The sequence below is a fragment of the Pleurodeles waltl genome, chromosome 8 (genome assembly GCF_031143425.1).
Source record: "Pleurodeles waltl isolate 20211129_DDA chromosome 8, aPleWal1.hap1.20221129, whole genome shotgun sequence".
Lineage (NCBI taxonomy): Eukaryota > Metazoa > Chordata > Amphibia > Caudata > Salamandridae > Pleurodeles > Pleurodeles waltl.
This window is the reverse complement of record NC_090447.1, coordinates 1,383,217,816-1,383,228,588: the sequence shown is the minus strand read 5'-3', so window position 1 is coordinate 1,383,228,588 and position 10,773 is coordinate 1,383,217,816. Positions and strand designations below refer to the sequence as shown.

The 10,773-nt window shown below is 44.1% G+C and overlaps 1 long non-coding RNA gene across 1 annotated transcript in view; it reads left to right on the top strand.

The window, feature by feature from the left end:
- The first annotated feature begins 4,153 nt into the window (after positions 1 to 4,153).
- LOC138249233 (uncharacterized) overlaps positions 4,154 to 10,773 on the top strand; it is a 232,870-nt gene continuing 226,250 nt past the window's right edge. The window contains exon 1 of the long non-coding RNA XR_011194798.1: positions 4,154 to 4,322. This is a non-coding gene — a long non-coding RNA (uncharacterized lncRNA). The remainder of the gene's footprint in view (positions 4,323 to 10,773) is intronic.

The following is a 10,773-nucleotide window of genomic DNA, read 5'->3' as shown; positions in this document are numbered from 1 at the left end:
GTGCGTGGGCGGTAGAAGGTTAAAAACACAAATCTGGTTTCATTCTGAACCAATTGTCCCCCATGAAACCAGTGTAAAAAAGGTTAAATTCACATTACTCTTCTTCTGCAGTCCATCCTCCACAGAACAATTACATGAAGCGGTGGTACTAATTGTAGGAGGATGGCCTGGCTTATAGTGGGTACCTGATGGTACTTACACCTTGTGCCAGGTCCAGGTATCCCTTATTAGTAGATTAGTAGTGTTCTAGCAGCTTAGGCTGATAGAGGTAGCTGTAGCAGAGCATCTTAGGCTGAACCAGGAGACATGCAAAGGTCCTACTATACCACTTATATCATATAGGTACTATATCATAAGAAAGACAATACTCCGAGTTACTAAAAATAAAGGTACTTTATTTTAGTGACAATGCGCCAAAAATATCTCAGATGATATACTCCCTTAGGAGGTAATTAAAATACACAAAATATACACACAAACCAAAATCAGGTAGGTAAAAACAGTCAGAAAGTAGTGCAAAAACTGTAGAATACAATAGGATGCAATAGGCCTAGGTGCAACACAAACCATATACTAAGAAAGTGGAATGCGAACCACGAATGGACCCCTAGGCCAGTGTAGTGTGTAGAGGGTCGCTGGAAATGTAAGAAAACACTAAGGGTGTCCAAGATACCCCACCCCAAGACCCTGGAAAGTAGAAGTAAAGTACTACTATTTCCCCAGAAACACACTAAAGTCTGGATAGAGGATTTTGCAAACACCACAACAGACTGCAACACACTGAAGACGGATTCCTGGACCTGAGGACCTGCAAAGGAAGGGGACCAAGTCCAAGAGTTGCAAAAGTGTCCGGGGGGGCAGGAGACCACTAAACCCCAGATGAAGGTGCAAAATGGCTGCCTCCGGATGGAAGAAGCTGAAGATTCTTCAACAACGAAAGGTGCTAGGAACTTCTCCTTTGTGCAGCAGATGTCCCACGGAGTGCTGGAGGATGCAGAGTTGTTTCTTTGGCAAAAGACCGCAAACAAGCCTTGCTAGCTGCAGGAGTCGCGGTTGGAGAAAAAGGGTGCTGCCCGGGCTCAGGAAGGACCAGGATGTCGCCACTTGGGAGAGGAGACAGAGGGGGCCCTCAGCAACGTAGAGAGCCCATGCACAAGAAGGTAACACCCACAGAAGTCCTTGAACATGGGTTCAAGCAGTCTAAACATGGTGATCATCTCAACACTGCAAAAAAGGGTTCCACAAAGCCAGAGATCAACTCAGGGAGTTGAGCAATGCAGGACTTGGCTGTGCACGAAGGGTTTTGTGGAAATGTGCACAGAAGCCCGAGCAGCAGCAGTTCACGCGGTGCACAGGATTACTGTCCGGAGAGGGGAGGCAAGGACTTACCTCCTCCAAATTTGGACAGTTGGACCACTGGACAGTCTGGGTCACTTAGGTCTACCACCTGTGTTCCAGGGGCCACGCTCGTCAGGATGAGAGGGGTCCCAGAGTACCGGTGATGCTGAAGTTTGGTGCCTGCTGAAGCAGGGGGAAGATTCTGTCAACAGACAGGCGATTTCTTCGTGGCTTCCAGTGCAGGATGAAGGTAGGCAGCCCCCAAAGCATGCACCACCAGAAAACAGTTAAGAAAGCCGGCAGGATTAGGCGCTATAATGTCGCTGGTAGTCTTCTTGCTACTTTGTTGCAGTTTTGCAGGCGTCCTGGAGCAGTCAGTGGTCGATCCTTGGCAGAAGTCGAAGAGAGAGGTGCAGAGGAACTCTGGTGAATTCTTGCAAGTCGTTATCTGAGAAAAAGCCCACTGGAGAGACCCTAAATAGCCCTCAGAGGAGGATTGGCCACCTAGTCAGGTAAGCAACTATCAGGAGGGGTCTCTGACGTCAACTGCTGGCACTGGCCATTCAGAGGCCTCCAGAGTACCTTCACACCTCTGGATCCAAGATGGCAGAGGTCTGGGACACACTGGAGGAGCTCTGGGCACCACCCCTGCCCTGGGGTGGTGATGGACAGGGGAGTAGTCACTCCCCTTTCCTTTGTCCAGTTTCCCACCAGAGCAGGGACTGGGGGTTTCCTGAACCGGTGTAGACTGGCTTCTGCAAGGAGGGCACTATATGTGCCCTTCAAAACATTTCCAGAGGCTGGAAGAGGCTACCCCTCCCCAGCCCTTAAAACCTATTTTCAAAGGGAGAGGGTGTAACACTCCCTCTCAGAGGAAATTCTTTGTTCTGCCTTCCTGGGATTGGGCTGCCCAGACCCCAGGAGGGCAGAACCCTGTCTGTGGGGTGGCAGCAGCGGTAGCTGCAGAGAAAACCCCAGAGAGCTGGTTTGGGTGTACCTGGTGTCCATATTGGAGCCCCGGGGATGCATGGGATTGGCACCCCAACACCAGATTTGGCATGGGAGGACAATTCCATGATCTTAGACATGTTACATGGCCATATTTGGAGTTACCATTGTGAATCTACACATAGGTATTGACCTATATGTAGCTCACAAAATCTGGGGAAATGGCCCTGAACTATGTGGGGGCAACTTTGCTAGTGCAAGGGTGACCTCACACTTAGTAACTTTGCACCTAACGTTCAGCAAGTGAAGGTTAGACATATAGGTGACTTATACGTTACTTAAGTGCAGTGAAAATGGCTGTGAAATAACGTGTGTGTTATTTCACTCAGGCTGCAGTGGCAGTCCTGTGTACAGGTTTGTTTGAGCTCCCTATGGGTGGCAAAATAAATGCTGCAGCCCATAGGGATCTCCTGGAACCCCATTACCCTGGGTACCTAGGTACCATATACTAGGGAATTATAAGGGTGTTCCAGTGTGCAAATTGAAATTGGTAAACGTGGTCACTAGCCTATAGTGACAGATTTAAAGGTAGAGAGAGCATAACCACTGAGGTTCTGGTTAGCAGAGCCTCAGTGACACAGTTAGTCACTACACAGGTACACACATTCAGGCAACAAACTATGAGCACTGGGGTCCTGGCTAGCAGGATCCCAGTGAGATGGGCAAAACAAACTTACATACATGTAAAAATGGGGGTAACATGCCAGTCAAGATGGTACTTTCCTACACTAATTAAATTGAGCAATTAAAGTAACAAAGGTGTAATGAGTGGTAGTTTTGCCAAAAGTGGGTCATATGAGAGGTGTAAGTTACAGCACAGTTTGAAGGTCACATTGTGCGTTAACCTGTGAAACTGATGTGATCACACAAGTCCTTTGCCTATGCACTTGGACTAAGTATTCTTCCTGCACGTCTTCAAAGTGTCGGTCAGCATTCTTGTCCATTACTAGATGTAGATCCTGTTCACAAGGCTTGTAAGGGACAATAAATTGGTAATGTTATGTGAGGGGCTAGCTTTTTCAGGCTCTTGTGGACTGGGGGTAAAGTGGGCAAGTAGTCATAATTAACTTGAGTGCTTCATCCGAACAAACACACACAACCACAGGAATACATCCAGTGTACGTGACAAGCACTTTCAGAAAAAGGAAATAAACGTACTAGTTTAGTCCGTGGACGTTCATTCAGCAGAGCCACTAGAGTCTGCATCCTTATGTACTGGTCAACATGTGTTAGTGCAAATGGCATTGAGCAAACGACCCACGTGGTGCCCGTTCCAAGGGGGTGGAGAGGCACGTTTTTAGACTAAATGAATGGTGGAGGTACTTGGTAAAATGATTGGTAACCACCTGCAGTGATCGAAGGCTCAAGCTGTGAGGACTCGGCAGAAGAGTAGTACTATGCAATACATTCTGAATAAGGCGCTTACCCATAAGGAGCGGAGCCTGGTGTGGACAAAAAGGCACGGTGTAGTAGTGGTTGAATTATCAAACCGCGGATAGCAGTGCTAAATCTCGCTGTCCGAGAGGAGATGTGTGCACGGAGGAGAGTCGGTATTCCCCCTTGAAAGTATTGCACCAGCACAGAGAAGTGATGAAGTTTTACTTTTCAAATGCAAGAAGTACAGGTACTCACCGTACAGTACCTTCTCACATCAATTAATTAATATTTTCTACAGCAAAGCAAAAAAGAAAAAACGGAATGTTGGAAACATAATTCTTTCATTGGCTACCAAGCACTTTTAACTTTGGGAGTCTCATATCATGTCATGTTGTCAGATGGCTTAAGGAGCAAAGAGAAAGCCTACGTCACAAGCTCTAAGGGGCGTGGTCGATCCAGGGATGACTGCAGCTCCTGCCTGCTTTGTTTCTGAGTCAAAGGGATGGGACATCCCCTCTCAGGGCTACGCGCTCTCTGTCTCTTACAGAGCTCACTCTCTCTCTTGGACTGGACACCGTCCGGAACAGGGCCCATAGAAGGTCAGTGCTTAATAGTCGTTTTTTACCCCATTTATCAATACACTTGTGTTTTTTTTTTTTTATCGAATCTGTCGAAAGTGCACAGTTGTGTTTCATAAACTGCTTGATTTTAGGAGACGACAATGCCTTGTGGAATCTCAATACAGAGAATGTCCCAATTTAGTTTTAATCACTGGATTTCAAGAGGAAATTGGTACTATAGAGTACCTACACTTCTTTAATTTGAAAGGGAAAGTACCTGCGCTTCTCAGTATTGCTGCTATACCGTTCATGGGAAAGTACAGGGACTTCTCAGGAGCAAATAGGTACTCTAAATAACGAGTACCTGCACTTCCATATTTCAGTTTAAAGCATTGATACAGTGCTTACTACCCCCTCCGCCTCAACCCCGAAGTGGTTCGCGTTTACAGCTCTTTTAAAGAGCGAACAGTTTTTTTACTGTTTCATCTCATAAATAACGATGTGAAAATGTGTTCAGGGAGATGATTTTCTCCTTTGATGAAAATAAAAGTAGATTACGGGACTAAAACTTTTAGCCAAACCATTATCTCTTTAAATAATTGCAGCACATTTTATATACTCAGATAAAAGGCAATTTTTAAATGGATTTCCCCCAGGTTCAATAATGTAGATACTCTGAATCTTTTCTAAGCTAAAATTTGTATGTTAGTATCATACCAGTGATTTATTAAAAATAATTAAGGGGGTCATTCTGACTTCCGCCGGCGGCGGTAACCGTACGCCCGGTCAAATGACTGCGGCGGCCATTCTGGCTTTCCCGCTGGGCTGGCGGGCGACCGCCAGAAGGCCGCCCGCCAGCCCAGCGGGAAAGCGCCTTCAACGAGGAAGCCGTCTCCGAATGGAGCCGGCGAAGTTGAAGGCGTGCGACGGGTGCAGTGGCACCCGTCGCGATTTTCAGTGTCTGCTTGGCAGACACTGAAAATCAATGTGGGGCCCCCAGGGGCCCCACGACACCCGTTACCGCCATCCTGTTCCTGGAGGTGAAAACCACCAGGAACAGGATGGCGGTAAGGGGGTCGGAATCCCCATGGCGGCGCTGCAAGCAGCGCCGCCGTGGAGGATTCCCTGGGGCAGCGGGAAACTGGCGTGACACCGCCGGTTTTTCGTTTCTGACCGCGGCTGTACCGCCGCGGTCAGAATGCCCATGGAAGCACCGCCAGCCTGTTGGCGGTGCTCGACCGCCAGGGTCAGAATGACCCCCTAAGTCTGAAATGTTTTTTTCATGTTTCCATGTTGTCTGTATTTGCTTTGGCGCTTTTGTGCAAAGCTTTGAAGAAAGATAGCAGAGGCCGGAGCATGAAAGGTTGAGAAACGGCCTCATTACACTGGAAACCAGCATGTCTAAACCATCCTGGAACACTACAATGAAACGCTGCTGTGCCTCGTGTGGTCTCAGCACGTCTTTCTTTCACAGATGCCTTCTGTGCCCCGAGGCCATCTAAATACACGTACCTGCTTGAATGCGGTGATCTGTCCTTGAGTGGCTTCACTTTCGTTTTTCGCCCTGCTCAACAGAAGTCTTTGAAGATGTCCTTCCTGCTCGGCCATGAAGAGTGACCCTGTTTTCGCGCTGTTTCTATTTTGTAAACGCAGCGCTGGCGTCCTCTCTCCCGCATGATGCAGGCAGTGACGTGATGTTGCAAAAACGTGCACGCTTGACAAAGGGGCCTGTGCGGTGGGGGAAGGAAGGGTGAGTGCACGCTCACGTGCACACCTTACAGGGAACATTGGTCCCAAAACATGTTTTCCCCTTGCAATTTCAAATAGGGATTTTAGACATGATCATAGCCAGAACCACTGGACAGAATTACACCAGTCTGGCAGAAAGCTAGCTCTTCGTCCAGAAGGAGCTATTTTTGTTATTTGGAATAAACCTATTCATTAGTTTTGGAGATATTAAAGGAAAAACAAATATGTGTATCTAGAGCAGGGGATCATCCGTATATCCTCGGGTACCGCCAGAGGACTGGCGGGTCCCGCGGATCTGATGATTAATGGAAAAAAAACTCACACAGCATAGCACGGCCATGCGCAGCATAGGCATGGGTGCATGTGGTGGGGGAGGGAGTTGGCCGCAGGCGCTGCAGTCAGCCCTCATCGTGCACGGCAAAGACATGTACAGCAGTGGTTATTTTAATGTACCAAATTTATATATTACTTTACGTTAAAAAATAAATAAAAAATTCACTAAAAAACAAACATTACCGGAATGTTATAGTTAGGTTTATGTTTTACCCACACAAAACCATAGAATTCAGCACTTACAGGTATACTTATAAATATACTTATCTGAAGACTTGTGGTGGAAAGTAACTTTAGGCTACAAGTTATAGTTTCTTAACATAAGTGTAACTATAAGTATACCTATAACTGCTGAATTTCTATGGTTCTGAGTGGGTAAAAGGTGAACCTAACTATAATGTCCCTGTAACCTTTGCTTTTTTTGTGACTATATAAATAGACACAATTTAGCAATTTACAAAATGAATAAACAATGTATAAGTAATTTGAAATTTAAAAATAATAGTCATTTAATTATTACTTAATTAACTCGCTACCCTACCCCTACAAGCCTAGGAACCAATACTTAATATAGATTAGTAAAACACAATTTACATGATTCAGATACAATGAAATAACTTATTAACAATTATTCATCAATTAATAATTAACAACTTATATACTTCCCACCCAACGACCCTACAAACCCAGAAGTCCACACCTAAACTATAAATAATATTGAAAAATGTATTACACAATTGACATAACTATTAATCAATTAAATATTTAATTATACAATAATTATTATTTATTAAATATGACTTTATTAACTTCCCACCCTGCATCCCTACAAATCTAGCAGCCCGCAGCTAAAATAGAAATTAAATAATTCAGTATTACATAATATAAATAATTATTCACTCTGATAATTAATAATAAATTAGTAACTTCTTATGAATTAATAATAACATAATTAATGTCCCATCCTTTACCCCTACAAACCCAGCAACCCACACCAAAAATGTAACTCAAATAAATAATTATTACATAATTTACATAATAAGCAATTAAATAATTAATAATAAATTGAAAGCTAATTGTTAATTATTACTTACTTGACCTTCCACCTATACCCTTACAAATATAGCAGCCTACAGCAAAAATATAACTAAAATAATTCAGTACTACATAATCAACCAGAATATCATTAACTAGTATTATTAATTAGTAATTACTTAATTCTCTTCCCATCCTATACCCCTACAAACCCAGCAATCCACACCTAAAAGGCATCTAAAATAAATGATTTGATAATTTACATAATTTATAATACTGTAAATAATTATTAATAAATTGACAATTATTTCTTAATTATTACCTAATTAATGTCCCCATACCCCTACAAATATAGCATCCCACACTTATAATACAGTTAATTAAACTAGTATTACATAATGCACATCATTAATATCAATCACATACTTACTTAAAAATTATCAATAATCAATTATTACTTAACTAACTTCCCACTGTATCCCCTACACATCTAACAACCCGCTTCCACACTATAAATTACTATTAAGAATTACATTAAAAATTCTAGATCACTTAAAATTACAAACTATATTTTAAAAAATTTATAACAATTATACAAACAAAAATAACACATAAAATTAATATATGAACTAAAACATTAAAATAATTAAAAAACAATATTCTTTACAACTATGCTTTTGAAAACAATACTAACAACATCATTCTTGTAAAAGATATTATTTACTTGAAAAACAATATTCTTGACAAGATTTCTGCATCACAATATTTCTGTATCACAATATTATTTTCTTGATATTTCTGTGTTCCGATATTAAAAACTCTTTCTGCTTATGTCACATGAGGAGAACTTACTGCTAGCTCCAGAGAAATGCTAAAGCAAACTTTCTGCAGTTAGTGCCTCTTGGTTTCCCCTAAATAGAGTTCCTAGCTGATGCATAAAGCTCTTCTGAGATCAAGTATGAGCTCACAAACGTTCCACTTCTGATTAGGTTTGGCCAGTCTCTCCACTTTCAACTCTTGCAGCACCTACTGGTCTCACAGCAGTTTCAAGCTTCAGTGGGAGACTTGAGAAATTCTGATTGGAGTGTACTTCGGAATATATTCCTGGATTGGTGCTAATCAGCCAAACTGCCAATTCATAACCTATGACCTTGGCTGATCCATCTGGTTCAATGATGGGACTGCCTTTATATGCTAGTATGGCCAATTTATGGTTCAGCTACAAGGAAACTGAAGGGGTCTCATTTATGGAGTCTCATTGGTTAAATGTGTCTAAGTAGTTGAAATGCAAGCAGCATACGGTAACACAGAGCGTCAGTTTTAAAGAGATTTTGGGACCCCACCAATCACTCATTAAATCCTCTCCGTTATGTACTCCAATTAAAAGGCTGTTTTTAATAGAGTCAAAACTTTCCTTTAAAGTAAAATGTTCTGAAAGCACCAGTGAATCAACACAGTTTATCAACTTAAATTATATTGTGAGCTTTATATGCATTTCACCAAACATGCCACTCTTATCTCCCCATCATTTTATCTTTCAGTAATGAAAAAGAATTACTATTAAGTAACATGGATGCAGAAATGAAGAGCATGGTAAGTTTACTGCATTTCATTACATCTCTCATCCTTCTATGTTGTCCATTATTTAGAGTCTACTTTTCAGATGTTCTATGTAGGACGCTTTTGGAAACACACTTCCCTAGAGACGTCTAGCCACAGATTCCTTACCTTTGAATTTCCCAAGCGTCATACTGGATCTGGAAGGTTTTTCATGGGCAGTACCCCTGTGCGTCAGTAGGCAGCGTTGATCGGCTCCGCGTGGCATCTTTGGTATCGTCTGCACTGGAAATGACATGGTGGTCACCTATATAGACACCACCTTGGCACACTGACATCAGTTCTTTTCTTTCCTCACCAGTTAGTGCTGATCCAGAGGAGAGCTACCCCGCTGTCATTTTTTGACAGACCTTTTTCGACATTTTCGCGAATTCGTTTTTTTGAAAAAATTACCTTCTGGTATCGGCGATGGAGGCACAATTCTGTGGATTTGTCACTACGTTGGGCTTCGCACCTCCCCACTTTTCCGGAAGCCGGAGCACCCCTCACTCACATAAAAGACTTTTACGAGGCCGTGCGATGCGTTTTTGAGTGGGCTAAACCCTCCAGAACACCGTCGGGCCCGACAGCGTCAAATAGGGCCCATCAGGATCTGCAGTAGTAGCTTCAGCCTCGACCCTGATGAGCCCCTGTGGATCTAATCGTGGATGCAGACCAGTGACCGGCGTGCCACCGCGACCTTCCCCAATGCTCCTGGTGCCTACCGGCGGTGCCAGCCCTATTTAGTTTCCCAAATCTGACACAGAGTCGACCAACGTTGATTCTTGTGGTTACAAGATCCACGTGTCCAAAGTATGCGCCTGAGCCCTATTCGGAAGAGTAGGGCCTTGGGGAAGAAAGAGAGGGGTCACTGGACCCTTTAGGATACCAGATAGAAGGCCAAACATGGACTATTGTGAGGAACTGGGTGATGCCAACAGGCTGGATAGGTCTCTGAATACTGGCATGCTTTCTCCTCCTTAGGAGGAGGGAGGGACATATGCGAGCTGGGAGCTTTCTCTTCAGAAGCCCACTCTCTTTTAATGAAGCACTAACGGATGTCCTTCTGGGAACCTGGTCCAAGCCCAGCATAGGTGCTCCTGCGAACAGGACAATTACCCGACACCATCGCCCAGCCCCAGGGAACCGATAATTTCTCACCCAACACTCAACTCCAGAAAGGTTGCTGGTCAAGGCTTCTACTTCCTATGGCACATTCCTTGCCGCAGCACCACAAAGGGAATCCAAGAGGCAGGATAGCTTAGGAAAGAAAACATTTTCTTCCACCAGCCCTGAGGTCAGTGAACACCGCATGCTTATTGGGCCACTATTCCCACAGTTTGTGGGACACAATTGTGCAAGTGCTGCCACAGGTCCCGGAGGAGGTCCGGGCAATCCTCTCCCAAGCTGTCAAAGATGTGAGAGATGCAGCAAAGTTCGCCATCAGCTGTGGTTTAGACACAACTGGCTTGCTAGGCAGAGCAGTTCCTCGACAGTGGTGCTTTGATGCCACGCCTGGATGAGAACATCTGGCTTTTCAGGGAATACCCAGGCTTCCCTTATGGACATGCCCTTTGATGGCAATTGTCTCTTCGGAGACAAGGCAAACTCAGCGCTGGTGCACTTTAAGTACTCGCAGGCTACAGCCAAGCCCTTGGGCCTCTCAGCTGCCCCACGTCACCCCCAGTCTGCCGTTTGCTCATTTTGTGGCTATAGAAGGGGCTTTGGACCACACCAACCTTATCCCAGTCACACATCCCTCGTAAGCTGCCCAGCC